A 21,075-nucleotide genomic window follows, 5' to 3' on the forward strand; every position below is an offset into this window, starting at 1 on the left:
AGCAATGCGGCCCCTCCCACTCGGGGCCGCTTTCGAAGGGACAGTTGTGTCAGCGGAGCTGCCTGGGTACCTTGAAGATGTTGGCAGCTCCCACCTGGCACACATCTCCTGCTTCAGGTGTTGGTCTCCCCACTGTCTGCTCTCATTTTCAATCTGGTTCATCAGGCAAATGCTCGGTGGAACCACAAGAGAAGGTTTGAACTTGACTGTACCCCGGGAAATGTTGTTTGGCAGAGATGGGACTGGCTTTCTGAGTGGCTGTTAGACTCTGTGTTTCATGTATAACAAGAAAACTGTCAACCAGAAGTTTCTGAAAAGCCCTCCATGTACCTGAAATGAAGGGTTAACCTTATGTCAGTGCCTTGGCCTGTACAGAGGGTGCTGCTTCTGCAGCAAAGCTTGGGTACACACTCCCAGGCTTGCTGATTCAAACTGCTCTAAGCCAACAATTACTGACTTCTGGATGTGTAGAGAGCACTGTCTCATTTGATTCTCACCAAAATAAGATACCACTACCCCCACTTAGGAAAGGTGCCCAAGTTCACATAGTCATTGGGTTGCAGAACTACAGCTCCAGCCAAGATCTGAGTCCTTCCCCCCAAAATGTGTGTGTACTCCAGGACCCCCTCACACTGCCTCCCCCCCTTCTCCCCATGGGCCAGCAAAATCAACTACTCTCAATTCATTCCCCAAGTCCTCCTGGGCATTCTTCTCTATTTCCAACTTCCCTTACACATTTCCCAGTGCAATACCTTCCCCTCTTCCCTGCAGCCTGATTCTACGGGGGCCCACCCCCTCCCCGAAGCTCACCCAAGAAATACTTTCCTGAAGACGGGGGCCTCAGACACCATCAAGCAGAGTCTGTGTTTTGCTTCTGGCACGCCCTCCATCCTGCCTGGTGTTTCATTTACTTCTGTCTTGCCCTAGCTCCCCTGTCAGGTTATGAGGCGGCACTGCACAGTGCCAGCTGACCCAGGGTCCAACGGCATCTCTGAACAAGAACAGAGAAAGTCCACTCTTTGTACTTACATTCTCTTGAAGGAGAATGAGAAACACAGGTAAACGAATAAATAAGCAAGGTAACTGCAGACTGTGACATGTGTCATGTGTCATGAGTGCCAAATTGAGGCAGGGGGTGGCCAGGGAAAGGTGAGAGGTTTCATTTGAGCAGAAGGGTGAGATTGGACCACGTCTCCACAACTGTGGAGAATGAGACACAGGGAAAGCTTTGCAAGAAGAGGAAAACAGATAAGGGCAAGGCCCCAGGTGAGGAGGGAAGAGTCTGACTTTGCCTAGGGAGTGTGGCCAGAGTGTAGGGAGAAAGGGGGAGCCTGGGGAAGAGGTGGCAGGGGCAGGCAGGAGCAGGAGCCATGTGGCAGAGTCTGGATTTTACTCAAGACCACTGGAAGACCTCTGGACATTTCAAGCAGGAAGATGCCATGAACTGATTTCTCTTTTTTTGTTTAAAATTGTGCCGGGTCCTGTGTGGAGAACGGGTTGGACAGGAGAGGAAACAGTAATATGGAGATCAATGACGTAATAATTAAATGCCAGTCTTTGGCACACAGTAAGCCTGAGATATGTATGCTGGATCCCTCGACAAGAGCGAATAATGCAGGCTAAGAGGAAAGACTTTTCCACTCATCTGCTGTGCAGCCTGGTGTGACCAGAAACAAATCATAACATGGCAAAGTCCTAGCTCCCTTAAATGTAAAACGGGGTTAAAAGACCCAATACCCGCTTCGCCCAGTGAGGGCAGAAGGAGAGGAGGTATCAGCCTGGAGCCGGTCCCACGGGGAATGCTCAGGGTTACGTCAACATTCATAGAAGAAACTGGAGTAGCTGTGGGGTAAGAGGTAAGAGGCGAGGCTTCCTTCTGTTTCATCATTGTGTTCTGAACGGTTCCTGTTGGGCTGCAGGGGTTTGCACATACCCGCTGTACCTGGGGTCAGTGAAACACTGGATTGCTCTCTCTCCGCTCTGGATCTCTGCTCCCTGAGACACCATACACGAAGCAGGGTGCCTGGACCCACCAAAAAACAGCAACTGGGCCCCAGCTTGGCAGCACGAAGTTTGAAACCCCTATATGGGGTGCTTCTAACCTCTTTAGAAAAAGACGCATGGCACTGAGAGTTCATTCACTTGGAGTGACTGACAGGCAGGAACTGCGATGGTGAAGATGCCAAGGACTCTAGCACTGTGCAGGGCCAGGTGCTGCATGTGCACTTTATGAGAGTCATTTCCTGCCACTTGCCCATCCCCACCCCCACCCATGTAGCACCTACCACCATTTGACATTACAGTAAATCTCTGTAAGTTTGTTTTCCTCTTGTCTTCACAAAGACAGGGCCTCTGAGCTTTCTTCCGCAGCTGAAGCCCAGTTCCTGTAACAGTGCTGGCCACAGTGGCCATGCAGTGAACAGAAATGAATTGAAATTGAGTCCTCAGGAAGCAGGCGCTCTGAACACCAAGGTGGTTCTACCATCTTGTGCGGACGAGGAAGCTGAGCTCAACGAACATGCCCAAGGTCACACAGCCAGCGAGTGACACAGCTCTGGGACCTAAGAGGCCATCAGCTTGCCAATCACATCTCAAAGCAGGAAATGACAGGTTGGGGGCGGGGAGGGCAGTAGTTCTAAACTTGTGCTGCACACAGAGTCACCTAGGTGGAGGTGGAAAGTTAGAAATCTTAATGCCCAGGCCACTCTCCCAGGCCAGTGAAATCAGATCATGAGTAGGGCCTAGGAGTCAGGACTTTTAGAGCTTCCCAGATGATCCCAATGTGCAGACCTGGATGAATGGCACGTCTTGAGAGTAACCCCCAGCAAAGGCTCAGGAATTACAGGAGGGAATATTGGTTGCAGCTGGGCTGGCCAGGGAGCAAACTACAAGAAGGCCACTAGCCAAGCTGACAGTGACTCTTCCTCCCCACCCATGCCTACCTCCAACTGCCAATCCCCAGTAATCCCAGCCTTTGCCCTCAGCTAAGGTAAATCACAACAAGCTTCCTGGTCTCCCCTGGAAAGACCAGCAGCCAGGCTCCCTCAGAAGCTTTAAGTATGTACAACACCATCCGACAACCCCCGCAGCCCACCATGGAGCAGGCTGGAAAACCAGTTTAGATTTGCAAAGAAGCTGGTATTAAAATCGCTGAGAACTCTCTGGCTCAGGCAGCCATGCATGTTAGGGCCTGTGAATAATAAAAGGGGAGCTTGTAATTCTACTAAAAAATGAAATTCCCCTATTTCTGCAGAATAAACAAAAACAAAGTAACACATTATCTCTGCAATATGTCTGTGCTTCGGGGCTTCAGACTGCTATTAAAGTTGGATTTTGTCCATGACAGATTTTACTCCCCTTGCACCCCAAGTAAGAAACATGCAGCCTTACGACAAATTTCCTTTTCTTCCCATTTTCTTTCTGCATGTGGTTTAAACATACTAAACTGTAGAAGAAGTTGCCTAGACACTGGGCTCTTGTTTGCAATTCTTTACCTTTCAGCCCTGAGAAATCTCTTAGGGCGTTCTCAGGAATCCTACATGATAATGTTGAAATAAGCACCCCTCGCAATTTAGGGAGATGAAAAGAACCCCCATCCCGCAAGCCTTGGTGGTATGAGGTAACTGAGAGAGTTACAGAGGGGCTGCTGGCCTGGGCTCGAAGCAGTCAGCCCCCAGGGGCTGGATTCTGCAGCAAGATGGATCAAAGGCTCGCAGGTGGCAGCAGCCAGCACTAAGGTGGCAGCAGAGCTTTGAAGCTCTTATCTGAAGAACCCGAAGCTACTTCCTCTGTGCATGAGTAGGTGTGCAAAGGTGTGTCTTGGGGTGACAGGAGAAGGGAGGTCTTTGGCTACTAGCGCAGGTGACCCCAGTGCCCTAGACAGATCCCTAGGGTTTCCACAAACAGGTCATTCTTCCTCAGATTGAAGGCTGAGATGTTCCCTCAAATACCTGCCACCCTGTTTTCAAAAGGAGCTCTAGTATGTCTACCGCAGGAACCGACCGAGCTCGACTTCTTGTTCAACTGTCCTGGGCTCCTGGAGGACCAGGAGAGCTGAGACAAATTGAAGACTCTCGTTGTAGTTAAATCATTCTCATCTCTGCTTTAGCAGAAGCTGATATTTAAAGGAAGCATGACTTTCATGGTTTTCCAAGCCTCTCTTCCTCTGCTGGGCAGAGAGAGTATGGTGACTCAAAGATATCTGTTAAGCGGGGAGAGGGGAACCAAATAGGCTCAGATGTGCCATATATTGAAACACTAGTCATTTGTAAAATCCAGGGTTCGGTGGAAGCAATCCTCCAAGGGCCTTAATGGGATCAAGTTCTCAAGTTCCTTCCCGCCTGTCCCCAGAAACACGAGGTTACTTGTTCGCCTGTGGTCAAGTACGACTGGGATGACTGGAATACCAACTTAGCTACTTCATACTGGGATCCCTTGCCACAACTGGGATGAAAACAAGCCTCGATGACAGCTAAGGGTTAGGTTACACAGCCCAGAACCCTTGATGAAGAAGTGGCGCTAGGGGGCAAAAATAGCAGCAAATTAGGCACTGGGTAATATTCCAGGGATGGCTCCACAAGTGGCCTGGGCTGACAGAGCAACTCAACATGTAGCTTTGATATCTTGATAGCTTTTTAACAAATTCTCCTTCAGTTATCCAGCTGCTTAGCTAATCAGATATTATTACCTCCTTCATGCTTCCCTTCCCTGCTCTCTCCTTCTGCTGATCAGGCCTGCCCTGCTGTAAAAAGAGCTCCGTAATGATCTCTATCTAAATATTTCACTTCTAATACAAAGGCCTGTGTTTTGCATTCCAGAAAGACTCCGCAGCTCACTCTGCTAAGAAGTAGCTCCCCTGCCTCTTTGGAAAAAAAATAAGCTGATTTTAGTGGTACATGATCTTAATGGAATTTTCTTCTATAACTCATCTTTGCATGCAAAACTGGGTAGGCAGACAGTAAGAGGGCAAGTTAACTCCAGCCCCATGCACTGAGGATGTCTGCAATGAATGCTGACTGGTAACCACATCCTGCTTATCCTGGGGCTTTGTCCTGCTGCTGGAAAACCAGAACAGACTTTTGGGCAAACCGCAGACTGCCACCAGAAGGGCACAGAGGAACCATCAGAGGGGGTGTGAGAGAGGCACCTGAGGAGTCCTAGAGAAGAGTGATTAGCAGAGCCTGGCATTCTGTCTCCACGTTCCTCATCCCTGACAACGCCCCTAGAGCCTTTCTCTGATTCTTTAATAAAGATATAACCTAGTCCCAGCACAAACCATGCACTAGCTTATAAGACTGTAAGTAACCAAGACCTTAAAATAACTCCTCCCTTGACTGTTCTAAGAGCAACCCTTCTTGTCTTCATGATTTTTTCCCCAGCTATACCACCAATATCTACAACAGTGACTGATAAATTGTAAGTGCTTAATAAATATCTATTGAATGAATGAATGAATGAATGAGTAGGTGGATAAATAGTCATTTCGGATGCCCTTCCAAAAGGATGGCAATACAGTCATCATGATTTCTGAAGGTCAATTTTGTTTACATTTTTTACTTCTTTCCTACACTTTCTGCAAGCTCTTGTGGTAGCCCTCTATTAACCATTCTCCTTTTCTTCCACAGTACTAGACTTTTTATCTGGTGTGGCTGTCTGAAACAAAAACTACATTTCCCAGTCTTCCCTGAAGCTAGGAGCAGCTGTGTGGCAGGATTCTGTCCGTTTTCTAAGCACCTAACTTTTGATCCTTATTCCTTGTCCCTCTTCCTCCTTTGTCTTCCCCTCAATCTCCCATATCTGCCCTGCTGCTTGGAAAGGCTGATGTCTGGCTGAAGTTCCATTTGGGGCCATGAGAAGAGAGCCACATGGAGCATAAAGCTGAACGAAGACTGGGTCCCAGAAGTCCCTGAGGAACAGGGCTCTGTACTGTTCACTTCCATACTTTTACATAAGAAAGGAACTTCTTTTTTCAAGCCACTGTTATTTTAAGGTCTTGGTTACTTACAGCTGAACTTGTTACTCACTTTTCTTGCATTTGTTATTTCTTAGCAGAAATTGCATCAAAGGAAAGAATGGAAATCTCCAATGAAGTTTGGGCAGAGTGGCAGAGGTTAATATGAGCAGATAGCATGGCTCGGCTATCTGGATATGAATGGACTTCTTTCATCCTACTGCATACCACCATGAACACTGGAACTTTTGTGGTAGACAAAGGAAAGTACCTCAGAGATGGACTGGGAAGGCTGGTAGGGCCTTACCAAGTCACTTTAGTTCTTACAGCCTTTTTTCTTCATTAGTAAGATGGGGATAATAGTTATGGGAAGTATTAAAATAATATGTATAAAAGTGTTTTGTAAACTACCAATCTCTAAAAATATAAGGTATTTAAGAGTTAGCTCTATTTGGCATTTCACAGATTAATTCCTACAGTTCTTAAATAACTTACATGCAATATCAAAAAAAGCAACAGCCAATAGTTTAGATCATGCAATCGAATAACATTTTAAACTATCCCATAAAATTAGATTGGCAGAGGAGAACCCTTCAAATTTAGTCAAATTTTCAAAATCTTACCTATTACTTAAAAGTAATCTATTAACCAATACAAACTTAGGCTTTTTCTGCTACAAAGAAAAAATGCAGACAGTGTGCGATTTTACTATGAAAAATGAAATTACTTTTCTTTAAGACATTAAGGGTCCCAAAGTGGCTTATCCACATTTCAGAAGAGACAGATCAATGTGCAGAGGACCAAAAAGAGTCTACCAGGTGGATAAGACATAGTATCCAAAAGACTCTGCAAGCTCAGATCCCAGTAGGCATCAGAAAGTCCTGCCAGGTAGAAAAAGCACTGATGGGGAATCCAGATGTCTGCTAATGATCGGGAGTCAGGAAAGGCTGCTGGCAATAATTCCATAGAACTATCTACAGATAGTAGACTCTTGGCAAGGCTTTGATTCGTGAGTCAAAGCAAAAGGTGTTCTAGCCATCAGTTGGGGGGTTAGGTCAGGCACAGCAGACACAGTTGGCTGCTTACCCAATAGCCATTCTCCTTTCTTCTCTGCCAATAGAACCATCAGTGTGGTATGTGTCCAGTGCCAGGGGAGACTATGACTGGTCTAAGCCAAACATGGCAATCTCCCTCCCCTATGCTGAAAGGCAAGTGATGCTGTTCCAGCCAGCAGGCCTCAGTGATGACCACTGGAGGCTTCTGGGAAATTCTGCCCTGCTAAAAAAGGACAGCATAAGAAAGAGCCCCTGTTTTCACCCCACTTTCTTCCTTCCTGCATTGCTTGGTTCCACGTGAGGCTGTGAATCACACTTGGTGTCTGTGCGGGGACTCACTCCCAAACGCTGAGATGGCAGAGTGGAAAGACTGAGGTGCCTGGGTCCTCTTTGACAAAGCACCGAGCCTCTTCAGCACATCTGGTATCACCTATCTCCAGACTTCTTGTAATGAGAGAGAGGCTATCATTATTTCTTAAGCCACATTCTGTTATTTGCTGATACCACAGGGCTCTAATCCTAGTCAGGCCAAGAGGCCGATTGGGATGCCAGTTGTTCAGCTGGTGTAAGCATGAGAGGAGAGGAGACACCTGTGACATGAAAATGTGAGAGACAAGCCTCCTTCTTAGAGGTCACTAACTGGGGTCTGACCAATAGCAGAGAGACTTGGCATGTGACTCAGAGGAGCCTCTAGACATGGTCCTGGCCCTGCCCTGGGAAGGGTTTTAATTCATACCCAGTGCTCAGGGGTAACACTTTCCTGCCACAGTGAGCACTGGAGGGGGCCAGAGCTCTGAGGGGGCTGTCAAAGTGGACTGGGGCCCACTCACAGGCACTGACAAATAATGCTACGGTGTGGGATGTCCCAAGTACATGGGACCCTGCTGTTGTGATGGTGTTCCACCACAGATTGTGATCTGAGTTCTTAAACACATATTGTGGGTGTCCAAACTCCAGAGACTCATTATTTCAAGTCACCTGCAGTGCACTTGGGGCCCTGTTTTAAAAGTTTACTTCATTTGGTTGCATTTATTGGCCCTTTGATTGTCAGTAAGAATGGCTATTACTCCATGTAGTAATTTTAAAAAAGAAGTGATGATTTTTCAAGTAATTATCAACAAAAATGCCAAACAAGAAGGTAGATCCTGAATAACCCACTGGGGGAAACTACCAAGACAGAAAATAATGTACCACAAATAACACCACAAAAGCAAACTTCTTGGCAGATGAGGTGCTTTGTCATATCGTGCTCACCTTTCTTTAATAAATTGCCCTCTGTGGCTGTATTTAAATCATAAACAGAATTTAATCTCATTTTTTATGCTGATAAAATTCAGACTATTAACTGCGCAATATATAATACTGTATATTCTTGCAAATAAGTAAACGTTTACTATCTCATCGTTTTTATTTTTTTGCAGGAACTCCTTAGCTATTATAAAGGAAGGAGAATAAATGTGATTAATAAAAATTCTAAAAGGTAACCAGTATCATTTATATCATGTGTATGCTATGCCTTAGAGCAGACCTGTGGGCCAATGTCTGTTTCTGTCAATAAAGTTTTTATTGGAGCACAGTGATATCTATTCATTTGAGGATGATCACTGGCATCTTAGGCTGCTTTTACGTTACAATAGCAGAGATGAGTAGTTGCTAAAAGACTGTATTGGCCCTCAAAGCCCAAAATACTTACTACCTAGACCTTTACAGAAAAAGTTTGCTGACCCTGGTTTGGAGTAATAGTTATTATATTTCCTAAATTGACAGATAATGTTCATTTTGACAATGCCCCCAAATCCTGCAAAAATAGTAAAGCACTAAAATAATTCTATTGTTCCATAACTATTAAAAGTGATTTCTAGCTTATTATGGGCGGTGGTACAGAAAAAAAATACACAATGGATTACATACAATTTCCAGGGTCCTGACTCTAAGTCTGCCCATTCTCTTCAATTCAAGAAACAAACTGCAGGGCAAGGAAGAAAGTCATAGTGAAGAATTAAGTAACAGTATGCTTCATCATTAAAGCATACTGAAGGGAATCACTCTAACTTACAGTAAGAGTTTGAAAATTCCCAAACCCTAACTAACAATCATTGGTAACAAATAACTAGAACACACTTAAAATTAATTGCAATGCCCCAGTGGGCCCAATACCGTGGTTGGGAACCATTAATTTAAAGTAGTGATTTTAAAGAAACAAGTACAGTGATCTCAAGGTTGATTTATTAATGCATCCTTTCAACATGTGAGTGCTTACTGTGGGCAAGCTCTGTGCTAAGTATTCTGGAGTGCAAAGACAACTGAAGGTACAACCTTGGCTCTCAAGAGGTATGCACTTCAAGAGGACAGAAAATAATGCCAATGGATTAGTGCCGGTTTGAGGGAAATGAAAAGGAAGTAAAGCGAGGAGAGCTCGGGGAAGGAGCTTTGGAACTGGGCCTCGTGTGACAAGAGAAAATTTGAACTGGCAATGGTGGGAGACCACTCAGGGAGGAAGTCTGGAGGGACCTGGGAGTCACAGAGGTTAACATACTCCACCTAAACTCACAAAGTGAAGTACTGGGATTAGGCTTAGAACCTAGGCCTGCAGTGTGAAGCATTTTCCAAAAGCCATTCACAAGGTTTTTGAAATATACTGAGTGGTAAAATTTCTAAAAAGAAAATATAAAAGTATGAGAGAGAATGTTACTTTTAAAATTGTAAACATTTTATTAATTTGTTATATAAACTGTACTAGAAAAGGAATCTGGAAGCCAGATAAAACCAATCAACCAGCAAAAAAAAAAAACAAAAACAAACACTATTGTCAAGAGTCAAAAAAGATCTGAATATCTAAGAGTAAACTAGAGCCCACCTTTAGCTTACAGCAAAAGAAACAACCACTGATAAAACCATTACCGGAATTTGAAGCTACCCCAATTTTCTGTGACTTGGCTCGTTTGCCAATTAGAGATGTCTCTCTCACAGTGCCACCTTTCATATTTATTCAGGTACTGGATCTTTAGTAGAAATAATGATCTAAGATCTCATATTAGTCTATAGCCATGCCACCCTGAACGTGCCCAACCTTGTCTGATCTTGGAAGCTAAGCAGGGCCGGGCCTTTTTAGTACTGGGATGGGAGACTACCTAGGAAGACCAGGTGCTATAGACTGTAGGTGTTAAAAAAAAAAAAAGATGTCATGTTTATTACCTTTTATGTTTAGATAACGTCAACTCCCTCCCCTCTAATGACAAAGTTAATTCCATTGTAACATCTTAAATAGTATTAATTATTTAACCATTAAAAATAAAGAGAAGGAAGAAGACAGGGTACTGTGTTGTGAGTTAATTCTGTTTAGTGCACTGCAGAGTAACAAAAGTCCTTTATTATTCATCCCAAAATGGAGGTGGTTTGGTGTATTGGTTATTATTATCCTGTGTTGAACACCGCGAGATATGTTGAAGGCAGTCAGCCACCACTTAGTCAATCATAAGTAAATGGGCCTTGAAGCTTTCCCAATAAACATCTGATCACAGTAATACACGTGGGATCAGGGCAATGTGCAATTATGATGGCATGCGCAATAGATTATATGATCATAATAATCTGGCGATGTCTTCACTGCTTATAGATACACATAAACATCCCTTACTTCTAAAATGGAGGGCAAAAAGTATGAGGGAGAAGCTGTATTCAATGTTGTGTGTGTTCTTTGTGTCATATGTGTTTGCCAGTGTTTTCTGGGATCCAGAGGCCAGACCAGGTTCTAAGCACTTCTGAATTTAGTGACAACTCTCCCTACCTCATCTCCATGACATAAATCCTGCCCTCAGCTAAATCAATATATAGGCAGTCCCTTCACAAAGCGTTGAACTCTCCTATCTCATGAATTTGCTCACATTAAGTGAGGATGAGCACAAATAAAGAGAGTATGCATCGTGTTCCCTGGGTCTAGCATTACCATTTACTGTCTGACCTTGGTAATTTTGTTAACCTCTCTATATTTCATTATCTTTATATCTAAAATGGAAATAATAAGAAAACAATACACTCCAACTTGTAGGGTGGCTTTTGAGAGGATAAAGTAAGTTAAAACATGTAGAGTGCTTCAGACCTTGTCTTAAAAACAGTGCTCAATAAATGTTATGATCATCACCACCATCATTATCATCCCACTTGGACTTCCCGGAAGAAACTGGAGTGGGGATGAGGGTAAGAGTAAGAAGAAAGAGATTCTAATTCTAGATCTGCAACTAACCACTTACATTCTTTGAGTTGAGAGGTTAAACCACTGGCCAATTCCTCATCTACAAAGTGGAAGGTCGGAATCAATGACCTATAAGGTCCTATACAGACCTTGTTGGTTGCCCCAGTCAAAGCCTTTGAGTTTGCTGAACCCAGATTTTGTTTGGGTACTGTACAGCACTGTTCTAGATGGGTGACCTCTCCTCATTACAGAGGCATAGAAATCTCATCGGCCTTTTAAATGACTATTTTAGGAGCAGAAATAGGACCCAGTTCTAGCCAATGGGACCTAAGGGATACCTGCTGTGGGGCTTTCGGAAAAGATTTTCCTCCTGATAAAAAGAAGGATACATGAATAACCCTCTACCTCTGCTTCCTGTCTATGAATGTAACTTCCTGAGGAAATGGTGACTGATAACTGCAGTGCCATCTTGAAGCCATGAAGAGAAAGCTAAGAGAATGGCAGAGAAGTCAATCCAGCGCTCTAATACAGTTACCAAGTTGCATTAACCAGCTCTTTTTAAAAATAATAACTCCCCCTATTGCTTATGCAATTTTAGTTCTCTTACTTGTCCTTGAAAAATTCCTGATTGTCAACACACTAAAAACCCAGGCACCACATAATTGAGGCATATTGCTAAACTATGGGGAATCTGATACACAGATAACCTCCGATGACTCACAAAATCTCCTCTGGGACATTCTTAGATAAATGCTGCACTGGCTGGGCCCTGCGACCTGGAATGCCATTTGTTTCTACGTAACCAGTGTTTGTTTTTTTCACTTTGACATGTCGGCTTCTTTTTGTAAATTGAGGCTGACATATACATGTTCAGAGATTAAGGTTAATAGGAAAAGGTATCTCCTAATTTCAAAACAGGTCTAAATTCTCTATTTTCCACAAAAGAGGTCTTCTAATCCTTTACCGGTGTGATTATTTTAATAAGCTTATGTTTTTCACAGTACTATCGATTCTTTCCAAAAGTTCCTTACATTTACTTCAATGATTTCCTAGATCGTCTACCATGTTTCTAATCTAAACATTCTAGTATGTTTATGTTAATGATCTGAGTACATATGTTCCATTCAAGCTCACAAAACTCTCATTGGCGTACACATCAACAACATCGACCTGCAAACTTGTCACAGACAATGCAGACTATAGAAGCAGAAAGCACTATACTCAGCCCTGTCCTCTCCCTCATGCTGCCGATGAGGAACCTGAGGTCTGGAGAGGTGACATGGCAAGCTGGTGGCATTGTGGAGAGCAGGAAACTTTGGTGGTTTGGTGGGAGTGACTGCAATCACACTGACTGTAACAATGGTGACTCGGGTTCATCCTGAGGACAGAGTGGGAACTATTCTAGGTTCTTTATGTGTTTTAATTTATTTAACTCTCACCAGAGCCCCGAGAAGAGGTACGTACTATCATTATTCCGATGTTATAAATGAGAAAACTGAGAGAAGAAAAAGGTAAACACTTGCCCAAAGTTAGCTAATACTCAATGCACATGCAATCATCATTCAGCCATTTCTCGTCCCGACCCCACTACACCAGGCCATGGGGTGACATTTCCTGAATGGCTCCTGTTGGTGGGTCAGTGGCTTGAACTGTGGTAAAACTAAGAAGTATAATGAACTTCTCAAATTCTGATCTTCTTTACGCTGTTTGTAGCTAGGGCCTATAGGATGGTCTGAGTTCCAACTAGAGGCCAATGTTCCATTCCAAATGTATGTAGCACAGTCCTTATATCGTCAATGTCACCTGATTTCCTAGCATCCTAATAGCGGGGAAGAGAGGGGGAAATAAGAGTTGGTGGGAAGGTGGGAGAGGGGTTAAGAGACATATAGGATAGAGAAAATCAGCCTCCCTCTCAATTAGTAGTCCTTGCCTGCTTACCAAAGTGAAAGTCCCAGAACACATACCATAGAGGCGAAGAGACATGGTGTGCCCCAAATGCCTTGTCCTAAGTTTGTGGTGAGAGTAAGGGAGAAGGCATTAGAAAGGCAACATCATTTTCAGGGAGCCATCACTGTTTTCCACTTCGAAGTAGAGCTGGCCAAGCAACTATTTTTCTGGGTTTTTATTATATTTTGAAGCAAACTTAAGCATGAAGAGTTAGAATGGCCTTTTGAGGGGATCTTGTCCAGGCCCCTTCAGTAGTTGCAGAGAAGCAAACCAAGGCCCAGAGAAGTTCAGTGGCTTAGCCCAGCTCGGAAGGTCCACACAGGCATGCAGAGCTTCTCACCGCTTCGCTGCTATGTGGTAGGAATGAGGGGAGTGATCTCTGTTCTGAAATAGAAGAGAGCTTTGGAAAGGGTGATGACTGGGGTTTGGGCTCCTCTACGTACACCGAGTGGGGCCTGAACATGATCCCCAACATGAAACCCAAGTCAAAATAGACGGGAATCCCTCTCTTCTAGTCTCTCCTGACTTCTCTGGGAGACTGTCCAAGGCTGGGCAATGCCGGGGTCAGGCTACAGACCTTGCAGCTCATCTCAGACACAGAGGTGGCGGGACTGGCCCCGAGTCCCAAACCATTCAGCCAGCCTGACAGCTCAACACAGCCTGAGAAGACAGCATCCAAAGTGGGTAAAGGGAGGGAACTGGCAAGGCCTCCTCTGATCAGATTGTTCAACAGCGTCTGAGCTGGCTGGCCTGGCCCGGCCCCAGCCCCAGGCCCGCTGCCCTGAGCCAGGGCCTTCTCACTAATGCGGGCCTTGAGCAGCAGCCCTGCATGGCCTGGATCTCCTGGCACTGCATCTGAGCCAATCTTGCCTACAGCTGTCAGCGGCACAGTCTGTTTGATGCTGCATGGATGGCAATGATTCAGTCATTCCGGGGATGCTTCCAAGGCAATGTTCTTGGGAAGGGGAAAAAGAATCCCCCTGAGGGGGGGGGAGCCGGAGGCAGTGGGCCACACTGCCAGCAGGCTGGCTCATCCTCATCTAAACACCATCAAAAGCCTGCCAGTGTGATTTTACTGAAACCTGGCAGTTGAATGGCCCCTGACAGTTGACTCGGGACCATCCAGGTGACCTATTAAGTTGAGATGCACTCTTGACAGCTAACCTTAGTGGATGTGACGGCAAGCTCATGCCTGCTCTAAATAATAAAAAATTATTCCTGACATTATTTAGGCAGAGAGGTAAATGGCCCCTTTGGTGAAACCCCGTGGACTTTGCCTTCACCTCACTGCAGAGGGCTGCTGATGCAAAGGCTGGTATTTGCCTGCAATCTTTCCCTGGGAAGTAATTAGTTTCCATTTAGAGGGATGACAAATTGATCAGGCAGGAGTCGCACTGAGCTCTGAATTGAAGCTAAACTGTGATGGCTGTGGCTCTGGCAAGTCAGGTTTGTAGGTCTGTCGATGCATTTTACAGTTTCAAAATTCAATCACCCAACAGCAGGAGAGGAAAGACACTGCTCTGAAAAGAGAATCAAAGCCTGCATTTCCTTCTGCAAGTTCATTATCGCCTCGCTAAAGCATGACGGTGGTGTGAAATGGGTTAGACGCACGGATGCTTCTGTTAACGGCCAAAGGAAAAAAAGTCGCACATCATTAGGAATGGAATAAACGATACTGAGGCACAGAGCAGAAATGATTTGATTAGTAATTTCCAGTTTTGAAAAGACCTGGAAAAGTACCAAATGACTATACAGAAGGTGTGATGGAGTTCTTAATTGCTATAACTGCTCTGGGAGACTTGATGATTTGTGACATAGAATACAGCACAGTACGCTAACGCTAATAACCGTTAATTAAATGCAGCAATGATATACTCTCAAAATGCACATACAAGTTACCATAATTTCTAGATTAAAAGCTGCACTGTCAGAAGCCAAAGGCAAAGAAAGGTGGAGGGAGCAAGAGACATCTCTCTTGCCTTCATGAGCAGGCCCCACGGTCTGCCCAGAACGGAGCGGGCAGAAAATACTATGGGAAAAAAAAAAAGACACTTAGCTGCAAAATGTGAAACGGTTCCTGAATGAAGCTGGCCCTCTGGAGGGAGAGTTATTAATTCCGAAAGGCTGTTGCTGCACCAGACCATCTGGCGCTGTGCGGGGAGTTCAGTGGCTGGGGCGGCTTCCGGCTGGGTCTGCCTCGCCCCGCTGTGGCACCTCCCACTTGAACTGTCACCATGCCAGGTCCAAGGCGTTTGGAGGGAAAGGGGGACGAGAGGAACCTGGTTAGATCATGGGGCTCTACAGAGTTTTTGATTCTCTCCTTTTCATGTCCAGCCCCTGACGAATCAGGGAGGTTACCACAGCTGATACTGGGGCGAGGGCGGGGGAGTGATTCACATGAAAGCCTCATTGGAATGGAAGATAAAAGCAGTCAATTAATCTCCCTCCCTTTGGGTGAAGAATGCTTGTGAGTCTGAAGGAAGGTGAGGAAAATGCTACTGCTTCCAACTCAATTATCTTGATAATGGCACACAGAGGAAGCTGGGACAAATAGAGGAATCCAGAGATAATTCAAATACTCGGGGTTTAGGCCATGGCCTTAACTTTCTCATTAAGCTTTTACTAAAGCCACCAGCATTTAGGAAACACAGGAGACTTGCTTCTTGGAGGGGTCAAGGAGCAAGAGAAATATTTTTTGCCAGTCATTCAACCAACATCTACTGCACCCTCACTGCAATACAGAATCGAGTCACACAAGCAATATACAAGAGAGGTAGGTGTGCAACATGTTTGGTGGTAAATGATCCTGCAACGAGGAAGAAGAACTGGAGAAAGTTTCCAGGAAGATGTGGCAACCAAAGCAAATCTTGAATAAGTTACAGGATTTGGACATGAGGCAAACCAGGAGAAGGGGAGGAATGGCATAATAACTGCCCCAGGAGGGAACAGGTCAGTAGAGCGACTTGGGAGAAATCAGGTCAGCCTCAGTGTGAAGAGGATGAGTGCAAAGGTGGGTAGGGGACAATTCACAGAGAGCCTAGAATGATAGTTAGATGTGGCTGCCTTTCATTCCGTAAAGGACAGTGTTAACCAAAAGAATCTGCGGTAAGCTGTTTAAAGTCTCTTCTGGTACCTGCTCAAACACGTCCTAAACAGAAAGCCTTCCCTAACTACCCTCTCCCCACTCTTCTATCCCTTCAACCTCCTTAAATTTTTCTTAGCATTTATCACTCTAACCATCATATTAGACGTTAATTTGCTCATTGTTTGCTTCCCCATTCCTCGCCCCCTGCCAACCTCCTTCTCCATGAGTGACTTTATTTTGTTCCCTGCTGAGTCACAGCACTTGGAACAATGCCCAGCGCTGGTGCTCAACAACTATTTGCTGAACGAGACAGTGGGTGGATGGATGGGAGATCAGCTGAAGCGGTGGTTCTCAAAGTTCTGTCCGACCGGCAGCCTCAGCCCCACCTGGGAACTGGTTAGGAAGGAGCTTTCTCAGGCTCTACTGCAGATTAAATGAATCGGAAACTCCTGGGTGGTGCCCAGTGACCTGTGCTTTAATGAACTCTCCAGGTGATTCTGATACACGCTTGCGGGTGAGAACCACCTGATTAGAGACCAGCACAGATAGGGAGACCAGTTAGGAAGTTGGAGCAGAGGCCGTTTTGAGACAAGGGAAGGGGCAGACTGGGCCACTCTGTTGAGAGGTAAAATACATAGCACTTGGCAAAGGAAGCATTTGGGGAGATCTGTCGATTTCTGGCTTTGGCAGTTGGTCGAATTCTGAGTGGGAATAGAGGAGCAGAAAAAGGTCTGGCCAGGGCTAGGAAAGAGAGATTAGAGATGACAAATTCCATTACTACTTGATAATAAAGTTACTTCCTCTCATTTCAAAGGCAGCCTAGAAAAATTCCCAGGATCCCATCTTAGGATATTGGTGCTGTCATTTAAAAACCAGGGAATCAGCAGAAGACACACAGGTTGGGTGGTGAGGGGAGATAAGTTCAGGTCGGCACGCTTTTAATTTTAGGTTCCCAGGAGACAGTCGTGGTGATGGGGAAACGGCTTGCTAGCTGTAGGGTATACAGACCTGAAGCTCCAGGGAGAGATCTGGGATGGAGACAAAGGGCCATGACCAGGTTGTGAGAACCATGGGAATGGGTAGATCTCCCGGGGCGAGTAAGAATAAAATCTTGAATTATACGGAGGGCAAAGGTCACTGAAGGAGATCTGCCAGTTATAGATATGATGACGATAAGGAGAGAATGTTATAAAGCAAAAAAAAAAAAAAAAAAAGAACCAGAAGGGTAGTTGTAAAGTTTGAAATGCTCTTCACAAGTGAATGGGGCTAGGGAACAAGGAGCCTGAGGGTGAAGAGCTAGGAGTGGAGGTGAGGGAAATTCTTCCTATGTTAATGGCAGACACACAGCCTGTTTCTATGCTGAGAGGGAGACATCATGGGGAGGAAGGATGGGATGGGATGTGGGACTCAGACAGGAGGAGCGATGCCTCTTTCACTGAGAATGGGGAGAAGGACTGTCGTCAGTATGGACGAGTAAGTGGGCCGGCCAGGTTCAGGCTCAGCAAAGTTGAGTTTTCAATGATGAATAAAACGGCTTTGCTTCCAAGAACTCAAATCTGATTGGAGACATAGATGAGAGAAATTCTAGACAAACTCTGGTAAATGGCACAAAGTTTTATGGAATGAATTACAGACCCAAAAGTGAAAAATAAAACTATGAAGCTAATGAGAGAAAATGTAGAATGGTATCTGTAGACTAGGGACAGACAGATTTCTTAAACCCGACCTCCCAGAACTTACGTAAGACCAAAAAAATATACATATGCCACTACGGAAATATTAAGGGTATCTTAAAAAGTCCCTACAGATAGTTAATGGATATAGACTAGACAAAGATATTTGAGTGTCCAACAATAACAAATGACCCATAGTGAGGATATACAAAAAACTACTGCAAATCAAGAAGTCAGAAACTCAGAAACATGGCCAGCTCACAACAATACTTTATACTGTCAAGTGGCAAAAACTAGAAAGGTGGATAACAGCAAGTATTGGCAAGGACATCTGGAGATGAGAACGCTCATGCGCTGCAGGTGGATGCTGAGAGGATGCAGCAGTCCTGAAAAGCAATTTGCAATATTTACTGAAATCAGTTTGCAATTGCTTTATGACCCAGTAATATCTCCTGAGATGCAACTCAGAGCAATGATTGTGGACTTTCATAAATGGACACATTTCGAGGATGATCGTGGCAGTTGTGTTTGTTGTGGGGGAGGTGAAGGCAACCTTAGACATCCTTTACTAGGGGAGTGGGTATTATGTCTCCTTGACTGCACCAAGAAGCAATAAACTTGTGTGTACACAGCAGCATGGACGAATCTTAAAAAATGCAGTGTGAAGTGACAAGAAACAGAACCAAGATTGACAGCACATCACCATTTAGGTAAGCTAAACACACCTGCAGAGTTAACAGCACCTACTTGACAAGATAAGATATCTAGCACATTAGACTGGGTGTCGGGTGCGGGAAGAGCAGACTGGAATAATGGGGAAAAATTAAGAGATACCTCACGCAGATCTGGGATGACAGTGCATCCTGAAATGAGGAGTACAGTTAATGCAATTCTCTGACCTGAAAGCTCTAATTTATACTTATAAAGTAATAAAAACAGATTTATGGGAGAAATGCATTTCAAGCAAGGGTCTGATTTGTCTTTCTGGGAGGGGGTGGGTGCTCATGCTGTGCCTTAAAGGATGGGGACAGGACTTCAATTTATGGAGGTAACAAACTTTCTGAGCCAGGGAGATGGGAGAGTGCTGGGTATGACTCGAAACGCCTAGTGGACCAGTGTGACTGGAGCCAAGAGCAACGGAGGGTGGAAGGGAGATCAAAACCCAGTCATGCACGACTTCGGTGGAGGTCGGCCTGGAGGCCCAGGAGAGATGCGCCACGTGGCTGCAGCAGGGAGCGGGAGGTGGGGGGAGGAAATTACAACTCAGGATCTGGCAGTGGGAAGCTGAGCTGGCAGGGCCTGCCTGGTGGACACCTACAAAATTCCAAGGTAGCAGTGTTGCAGCCCATATCAGAGCTTGCTGATGACCTTCTCCAAAAACAAGTTGCCCTTGTGGCTATGAAAACGTGTTTTACTGTTCTAGGCCCACGCTCCTCGACGAGGGAACCAAGCCTCCTTTCAGTCCCTACCCACACAACAACCACCGGTATCAAGGAAAGCCTCTATATCTCAGTTAGTTGATCTGTCTGTCTCCTACACGCATGAACACACACACACACAGAGTCAGGTGTGTACTAATCAGAGAAATAGTGTTGCACTCTAGTTCATCATGGAATTTCTGCATCCACCTCCAATTTCTGTTAGGTAATCAAGCCAGTCCCCCTACGTACGTTATGCAGGTCCGCGCCCCCCCCCCCACCTCCCTGCCCTGCCCCAACCCCTGTGAGGTTGGTTTAGTTTATTTTAAATGACTCAAGTGTTGGGGATCTAACTATTCCCTTGAGGAATTAAGACTGCTAGCAAAAATTTCCTGTTTCATCTTAAGCTATCTTCCTACCATCCGGGCCGCCATCAGCCATTTATTTTTCTTACGGGCACTAAGAAAAATGTTTTCAAGTGTATTTCCTAAAGAGATGAATGTCATGACACATAGGCATCCATATACGATTTATATCACGGCCTCCCCAGAAGAGAGACCACAACGCTCCCCTAGCCTCCAAAAGGCATCCCCAGGGGTTTAAGTCTGCTCCAAGTTAGAGTATAAACATTATTTTCTTTCTTTTTGGCCTGGCAGCCTTAATCCCTTTAGAAAGGCTCAGCCATCATTACAAAAGAGGACACACTTAATGTTTTCAAGTTATGCTCTAAAACAAGAAAAAGCACTCGGAAGAGCACAAGAGAAACCCCAAAACCTCTGCTACAAGTAACTGCACAAACAGTACTGATGTCAGTCTTGCAGCCCTGTCAGAAAGGAAATGGCAGGCTTTCCTCCCTTCCCGTTTCCAACAGGGAAACGGAGGCAGGTAAATGTGAGGTCGGTCATACATATGGCCGCTAAGACTGACCTAATGGCCTGTCTTCAAAGTCCAACTGGGGATGATTGATTCCACATTTCTCTTTGAGCTGGTCTTAGAGGGAGAGGAGAAAAGATTTAAATCCTCCTTGGGTCAGTGCATTTGCTCCAAACTCAAAAGCAATTATGTAGTCCCTTCTTGATGCTGAGAAGATGATATTTCGTTTGGTTTTATCTGAAACACGGATTTCTTTTTTTTCCCCCCTCTAGTGAAAGGGCCATAAAAGAAACAAGCATTTTGGTGTGGTGGTGGTGGCAGCAGGGAGTGGCAGTTGAGGGAGATGCATGAAAAATTATACTTTGACATATATTATGCGCTTAATCTTTTGTGGCAACTTTTTTACATTTGTAAGAGTTATGGATTTTAAAAGTCAGGGCTAAGATGGCTTAATGAGCATTCACCCCCCTGGAAGTAGAAGTGGGGCTGATGTGTGTTAGTCAGCTGTTAGCTTTATTGCCTCTCTTCTGTACTAAAAGTGACAAGTTGAGCACATTATAGAGAGCTCAGATGTGTTATGCAGATGAAGCCTGCAGCAATATCTGCCTGCTCTCTATTATTTATGATGTCTATATAATACAATGGACTGAGATTTAAGCCATTGTGATGCAGTTTGTTTTCCAGGGTGCTAAAGTACAGAACATTTTACAGAGAATTGCATCTCTGTTACATATTAATCAAATCCATCTTACATGCAGCTCTTACACTGTAAACTAAAGGGAAAAAAAGATTAAAGCGCTTGGCTTTTCCTCAGCTGTCAAGGACTGGCAATAAAATAATAATAAGGGCTTCTAAATAATGTGTGTGTGACAGGCCTGTGCT

General features: G+C 44.8%; 1 protein-coding gene, 1 long non-coding RNA gene and 1 pseudogene across 7 annotated transcripts in view; 1 reads left to right on the forward strand and 2 right to left on the reverse strand.

The window, feature by feature from the left end:
* AUTS2 (activator of transcription and developmental regulator AUTS2) overlaps nucleotides 1-21,075 on the reverse strand; it is a 1,066,702-nt gene that overhangs the window by 115,634 nt on the left and 929,993 nt on the right. The window lies entirely within an intron of this gene.
* On the reverse strand, nucleotides 4,197-20,078 carry LOC118606450. Its single transcript, XR_004952402.1, has 3 exons — nucleotides 20,066-20,078; nucleotides 19,077-19,078; nucleotides 4,197-6,761 (listed from the first exon to the last, which is right to left on the reverse strand). It is a non-coding gene; the product is annotated as an uncharacterized LOC118606450 (long non-coding RNA).
* LOC118607306 lies at nucleotides 10,043-10,161 on the forward strand (annotated as a pseudogene).

Source organism: Rousettus aegyptiacus, unplaced genomic scaffold (assembly GCF_014176215.1).
Source record: "Rousettus aegyptiacus isolate mRouAeg1 unplaced genomic scaffold, mRouAeg1.p scaffold_m13_p_8, whole genome shotgun sequence".
Classification (NCBI taxonomy): Eukaryota; Metazoa; Chordata; class Mammalia; order Chiroptera; family Pteropodidae; genus Rousettus; species Rousettus aegyptiacus.